The sequence below is a fragment of the Heterocephalus glaber genome, unplaced genomic scaffold (genome assembly GCF_053883595.1).
Source record: "Heterocephalus glaber isolate CG9 unplaced genomic scaffold, H.glaber_assembly_v1.0 deba00000738, whole genome shotgun sequence".
NCBI lineage: Eukaryota > Metazoa > Chordata > Mammalia > Rodentia > Bathyergidae > Heterocephalus > Heterocephalus glaber.
This window is the reverse complement of record NW_028258161.1, coordinates 14,655,847-14,663,060: the sequence shown is the minus strand read 5'-3', so window position 1 is coordinate 14,663,060 and position 7,214 is coordinate 14,655,847. Positions and strand designations below refer to the sequence as shown.

At 53.3% G+C, this 7,214-nt stretch overlaps 1 pseudogene; it reads left to right on the top strand.

Annotated features, from left to right (window-relative positions):
- The first annotated feature begins 6,254 nt into the window (after positions 1 to 6,254).
- On the top strand, positions 6,255 to 6,879 carry LOC101709342 (E3 ubiquitin-protein ligase MARCHF5 pseudogene; annotated as a pseudogene).
- The last annotated feature ends 335 nt before the right edge of the window (positions 6,880 to 7,214 follow it).

The following is a 7,214-nucleotide window of genomic DNA, read 5'->3' as shown; positions in this document are numbered from 1 at the left end:
CTCACTCACCAACTTTCCTTTCCACTACCGCTTAAGAACAAAAGCCTTATTCAAATGTGAATTTGTTTTGTTTTGGTCATCTCCTACTTCTGGCACAGAATGGCATCTTGTGTGAGTGTTGCACTTAAGACAGTGGGTTCTGGGGTGCATCCTGGCTGTGGTCCTTACTAGCTCTGCAAAGCTGGGAGTTGATTTGAGGGGGGCTCCTCCATCTTCATCTGTCATCTCATGCTCGGCAGGTGCTAAGAGCTTAGTAAACGGCGGGCTGGTGTTCTTAGGTCTGCACCAGTCCTTTGCAGGCCAGCAAGGCAGCCCAGGAACAACAATGATGAAAGCAGATGTCTTCTCCAATCAAGGGTGGAGGCAAGACCTGTCCCTTGGGAGCCCCCTTTGTCCACGTGTGCCCTGAACTGCCATTGGCGGTTTCATTCAGTCCCAGAGAGTCCTGGGTTTACTTCTTGCTCTGCCTCATTTCTTTGACCTCGTGCTGCTTCTCCTTGGCTTAGTTTTCTTCATAGCAGGAAGTGTTGGATGAGACTCTAACAGTGATTCTCAAACTTGGCTGCCCGTGAGAACCGCATGGGATTGGTTTAAAGCTCTTCATGCTGCCCCCTCTCTGACCAATTGGATCAGGAGACCTTGGGGGTGGGACTCGCAGGGTGGTCTGAGAGCTTCCGGGGGGTTCCTATGTACAGCCTAGGTCGAGCTCTGCAAGTGTGGACCATCGGTCGATTACAATAAAAAGCTCTGGGCTTCCCAGACAGGGTTTGCTTTCACAACTCCCCAGGTGAGCCCAATGAGTGGCTAGTTCTATGGATGCCCACGTCAGGCATCCTCGAGGCCTCCTGGTCTGAGACGCTGAGCTTCCAGGAGCCTGCTGGGGTGTGGAGTGCAGGTATGGGCACTGTCTTTCTGGCTCCCCAACTGACTGTTCCTGTCTGCTGCCAAAGTAAGCAGCTTCCCCTGCTGGGGTTGCCGCCTCCCTGCACGCATCTGTCTTTTGTGGGCTCCAGCTGTGGACAATGATGGGGGCAGCCCCCCACTTTCGATCTAGAGGTCACCTGGCTGCGCCTCAGCCCCATCCCAACAGCACAAGGACCTTCTGGGTTACACAGACCCCTTTGGAAGCCTCACAACATCTGTAGATCCTCCCAAGGAGGCTCTACATGGACATCAAAGCAGCCGATCATCTCCATGGGTCCCCGAACCACTGGGAGGACAATTCTACTCCATTTGACCGCAATATATGTAAAAGTCAAAAACTTACACAAAGCAGAAATTGCAACATAGCTGAAAGAGCCCAGGGCCACTTTGGACCAGTCCATATTTAGGGGTCACTGGATTATTTTATGCCTCAGTTTACTTTTACATCTAAATAAAAAGGCATTACATGTATCCCCTCTTCCGATCTAGCAAATCTGAGAAGTAAAGTGAAATTACAAATATACAACTGCTTTGAGAAAGTTATAAGCATCATATTGTCATTAAAGTAGAACAGTAGCCCAGCAGGCCGGGGCTTGGGGTGGCCCTGGGGAGTCACACAACCCAGTGTGTTTCTGCCCTGCCTTTAACTGGTAAAAAGTGGGCACATTCCTCATCCACCGCCTATTGTCTTTGGGACAGCAGCACTGAAGGGTGTTTGGGTTTTGCTTCTCTGGGTGCTTCTGTGGCCCAAGAGGTCACAGGACTAACAGTGACAGGTGAAGGATGAGGTACGAAGTCCCTCTGTTTGGGTGCGATGCGGACCGGCACCATGGCGGAGGCAGGAGTCAGACCCATGCAGCCACCGTGCCCCAGTGCCCCTCCTTGGTGGAGAAGGGGCTGGAACTAGAAGTGGATGTCTAAGAAGCAAGCTCCGGACTGCCCGGTAACTGCCAAATGAGCCCCTCAGTTGGCACAAACCCCTGAGCTGGCGTGCCAAGTGGTTTGGAGTGAGCAGGAGCGCAGCTTGGCCTCTGAGCCCAGGCGTCCCAGGAGAATCCGTGCTCCCAGCCTCCCGGGACACCCGGGCCCGGGCAGCTCCTTGCCTTCATCCCCGGGGGCTGTGACAGCAAGCTGGGAAATCGGAAGTCCAAGTGGCCGCAGACGTAGTGTCTGGGGAGGGCCGTGTTCTCGCTCGTGCCAGAATGCGTGCCATCTTCTAGCTCCCCTTCCACGATGGAGGGGTGAAGGAGCTCCCGGGGGCGACGTTCCAAAGACCCTAATCCCTTCTCGGACCTGATGACCCCCCAAGGGTCCCACCTTAGAACCTAACCACTTCAGGGATTTCAACATAGGAATTTCGGGGGGACCCAAACGTCCAGGCTGTCGAAGTCTCTGAACCGACAGTAGAGGCAGCCTTGGACCTGGAGGAAGGGTACCTGGACTTCAGGTGCACTGCGTCCACAGGACGGAGCAGGACTGTCCCTCCATCAGCCGGGGCAGCACAGTGAGGAGCAGGCTCCTGGTTGCTTTCATTCCCCTTCTGCTCCTGCCTGGTTTCCTCGGTTTTCAGGTAAACCTTAGGGAAGCATGACTGAGGTGAGAAGAAAGGAGAAGCTTCCGTGTTGGCCCCTACGGTTGCCCTCAGAGAGCTGAGCGAGGAACACCCAGTGCCCCTGGAGAGAGCTGAAAAGCATCTGAGGAAACAGGAGCTTCCTACCGGAAGGGGACGCTGGGGACTCGGAGCCCGAGGAAGAGATCTCTGGGGGAGAGGAAGAGTGAGGAGAGAAAACTGGCCTAGTGTTTGGGGGCTACTTCAGGGGTGCTTCGGTGTTCCACATCAGGTGCACGCCCACGTCCCTACCCTGATACCGGCTAAGACTGGGCGGGCTAGGGACTGCCAGCTCACTCAGCAGAAGGCCCCTCCCCGGGAGTCAGAGACGCCCCCGAGGGCTGCAGACCAGAGTTGTGCAGGGGGGAAAACTGCTGGTCTCCAAGCTCCACATCCTGAGGTGTTTCAGCGTTTCCAGCCCCGAGGCTCTGAGTGGAGTTGTCCCTGGAGACATCTGCCTGTCCCGGTCCCAGAGGAGCAGCGGGCAGGGTACAGTCTCTAGAATAGCAGCTTCCCATGTCCGACTACTCCGGCTCTGAGAGATGGACACGTTTCCACTTTCCCATCCTCAACTCCGTCTGCTCTTCTGCCTGCTAGAAAGGGGTAACTCGGGGTGTCCCCCCCCGGCCGCCTCTCCACCCCTCGCCGCTGCTCACAGGCTGTTTTGCAACTACTGTTTCCAGTGGGGATCAAGGAATATACACAAGCAGTATATTTTTTAAAAATATTTACTTCTGTGAAAATAAAGATAGGTATCTCATAGTTTCTTCCCATAAACCAAGCGGTTTGTGTTTCCAAGCTGGGGCATTTCTTACTGTCTCTGTAGAAACAACAGACGCTTTTCTACCACTGATTCTTTTCTTTTTTAAACCGTTTTTTTTTTTTTTTTTTTTTTTTTTTGGAAAGGAGCTTTCATGTTCTGCGGAGTTGCTTTCTGGTGTGGGTCTGTCTCATAGGGGAGGAGACAGCAGGCGTTCCGGGCACAGGAGAGCTGGCCAGGGCTGGAGAGGTGTTGCTGGGATAAAGCCATGAGACACCGGCCAGAGGTGACCTAGGAGACTCGCTTGTAAGTCCATGAACTCACAGGGTTCTGTACTGTTCGCCTGCACCACTGTAATGCCACAAGTCTGTGCTGACCCGGGGTGAATATGGTGGTACCTTGGCTTACAAATGCAATTCTCTCCACGGTTCTAGTCACAAACAAGACTGGATGTGAGCTGAATCAAAATTCTTCATTGAGACTAACCATTGAATTTGATTCCGTTCTCTTCCAACTCGGTTTGTGACCCGAAGCATGGAAAGAATTCAGTTCGTGAATGGAGGCACCTCTGCCCATCGCCAGCTTGGCTGATCCCAGCAGGGTGCTCTGTGTAAGTCCAAGAAGATTCAGTCTTCGGTATGTGCCTCACAAATTTTTTCAGCACCACTTCCCTCTGCACACCTTGAAGGCCAGACGTTGGAATGTGCTGGGTGGCTCCTTCATCTCCTATTCTGTTCCCTTGATCCACATGTCTGCTTTTGTGCTAGCACCGTGCTGTGTTTATCACTGTGGCTTTGTAGTATACTTGAAATCCTTGGGTATACTAGGGATTGCGAGGCCTCCTGCTGTGTTTTTGTTCCCCAGGATTGCTATGCACAGTGTGTGCACATGATACCTGAGACAGATGTAAATATTATACACTGCAAACATGTATTAAGAAAAAATTTATTAAATAAAATAAAGTGCCATTTGTTAGCATAAAAAAACCGAGGAAAAAATGAACTCAGCCAGGGCCCCCGTGGAGCCGGTCGGCAGGGGCTGGTGAGTTTAAGGGAGAATTTACTCCACAAGATCCTTAGGCTGGTGAAGGGCTGAGGCAACAGACCCGGAGCACCAGGCCTCGAGCAGGTTAGAAGCGAAGAGCAGCTCTGGCCCAGGGCAGAGGGCACAGAGCGAGAAGCTGGAATGACTGCGACTCGAGGTTTGGAGAAGGGCTGCATGGGCCAAACCTGAGCTCCGTGAAGGAGACGCCACAGGGCAGCAGGGGCAGAGGGTTCCTGGGGCCACCCCAGAAGGAAGCGGGGATGAAGGAAGGTGTGCATCCTTCTCCTCCACCCTCTCTCTGGCGCCCCCCTACTGGTGGCACCTAGAAGGAAGGCATAATTTCCGCTGCTCCACACTTGCCGGCGACAGCAGTTTAGTTTTATAACAGTGCGCCTGGGCACTTTTGTCCACGGCTCGATTACCACTAGCCCCCCCACCCCCATCGCTGTAGGCTGCAGAACTGCTCCCACTCCTTTCCTTAGAAACGGCCAGGCGCGGGCAGAAAGTGGCCTGCGGAGCTTGGCTTTTGCAAAGGGTGGATGGTTTCTGCTGCGGGGCCTTCCGGGCCTACTGCCCCGTGCCTCTCCCACGAGCACGGACAACCGGAAGTGCCCACGGCCCCTGCAGGATCCCCGGGAAGCTGGGAGTCCCCTCTCCGACCACCGCAGCGTCACCCGTCACCCTGAGGGTGGCAAGAGTCAGGGGGCTTGGGCGTCCTCCGCGGCCTCCGCTTTCAGGACCCGCCTTCCCGCTTTCCCCGAACGGTCCCAGGGGGCAAGAGGGAGCGCAACCCCGGCCTCATGCACAGAGCAGCAGCCGGGCCGGGCGGGAGGCTGCGCTGCTCCGGCCTCCCGGCCCAGCGCTGGAAGGCGGGGAAGCTCGCTCCCTGTCCCCTGAGCTACCAACAATGTCTCTTTTATTTTTCTTTTAACGTGTCCAGCTGCTGCCAGGAATACCACGTAAAACCTCTTTATGGAGTGAGCACAGCCCAGAGCTTATGTCAGCCGGCTCCGTCAGGGACAGCGATTCTAATTAATGCCAGGGTTCAGGGCTGCACGGGCCACCTCCACCCTCTTGCCCGGGTCTGCACTTCCGGCTGACCTGCCGGCACCCTCGTGCTTGTGACTAACCAACGCTCCCCATGTTTCTCACCACATCCAGGAGGGCAGGAATAAAACTCGGCTCCAGGTCACCGCCTTCCAACCCGAACCCGAGCCTGCTGTGTCCAGCAGAGCATGCCCGAGGAGGCCGCCTCTGGCCCTGGCTGTGTTCATCGACTGGTGGCGGCACGCTATGGCCTCTGGAGAGTAGCAGAGAGGGCTCCTCACTGGGGGGAATCAGTCTCAGCTGGGCACACCAGTCATTCCAGCACTCTAGGAGGCTGAAGCGGGAGGACTGCAAGCTCCAGTGCAGCCCAAGCAACTTAGCAACTTAGCAACGGCCTCAAAATAAATATCTTGGTCACGCTCCCCACCGCCTGCTCTGGACGCCTGCTGTCCGTGTACCACTGCGGCCACTGGCCTAGCCGAGCCTCCCGGGGAGGCTGGGAGACAGGTTCGTGGCTGCCACAGGACTGAGGCCTACTCCGCTGCCTCTCAGTGCTATTGTCCCTGGGTGGGCTTGGACCCAGCCGGGTCCACTGGGCAGGGCCAAGTGCCCCGGCTCTGCAGAAGATGCTGGACCAAGGCCTACAGCAGATGCTGGACAGAAGTTGCTGGGTGGGTTTTGCCACTGATGAAGATGATCAACAGCTGAACGGGTGAGACCATGCAGGTGCAGGGGATCTACCAAATTGGTTCATCAGGCTTGTCTGCAGCGCTGGGTGGATGAAAAACAAAGAGGAAACAGTACAGCCAGAGGGGTGTGTGCTCAGTGCAATCCTGAGTACTTAGTAGTTTTTCCGAAGTTGGGTCCCGTTGTTTATGTCTTGGATCTTGCAGGTAGACTGATCTCAAAAGCTTGCTCATTTGCAGCAGCGGGAATAATGGTTGGCTCTATCTATCAGACAGCTGTGACTTATGGAGCAGTGACAGTGATGCAGGTTGTAGGCCTCAAAGAAGGGCTGGATGTGATGGAGAGAGCTGATCCTTTGTTCCTGTTAACTGGACTTCCTACTATTCCTGTCATGCTGATATTAGGCAAGATGATTCGCTGGGAGGACTACGTGCTTAGACTATGGCTCAAATATTCAAATAAACTACAAATTTTGAGCAGTATATTTCCAAGGATTGGGTGTCCTGTTCCTCGAGTTCCTGCTGAAGCTAATCCTTTAGCAGATCATGTCTCTGCTACTCGAATTTTGTGTGGAGCCCTTGTCTTTCCTACTGTCGCAACAGCAGTGGGTAAACTGATGTTCAGTAGTGCTAACTCTAATTTACAAAGGACAATCTTGGGTGGAATTGCTTTTGTTGCCATAAAAGGAGCATTTAAGGTTTACTTCAAACAGCAGCAATATTTACGCCAGGCACACCACAAGATTCTAAATTATCCCGAGCAGGAAGAAGCCTAAAACGGTGAGTTCTGGTTCTTTTGCAGCCCTCTCATCCATGAGTCTGCCGTCTGATTTTGATTCCATCATTAGTGCACTAGTGGAGCCTTGTGATAAGCTGCTGCTCCTATATTTTTAACAAATATAATAAAACACTTTGGGCAGGAGAAATCCTCTCGGTAATCACGGAACCTAAGGATGTGATTTATTTTCATTGTTTTGTATGTACTACTTTTAAGGCAGTCATCTAAACCGTTATCTTAGCATGGTAACCTGGGTTCATATTTTCTCCAGACAGAAATATAAAGATCAATCTGTACAAATATAAAAATCCACATGGTGTTTTATTCTGGTGCCTTCTTTGTACATGTTCATATTTAGTGTTTTCT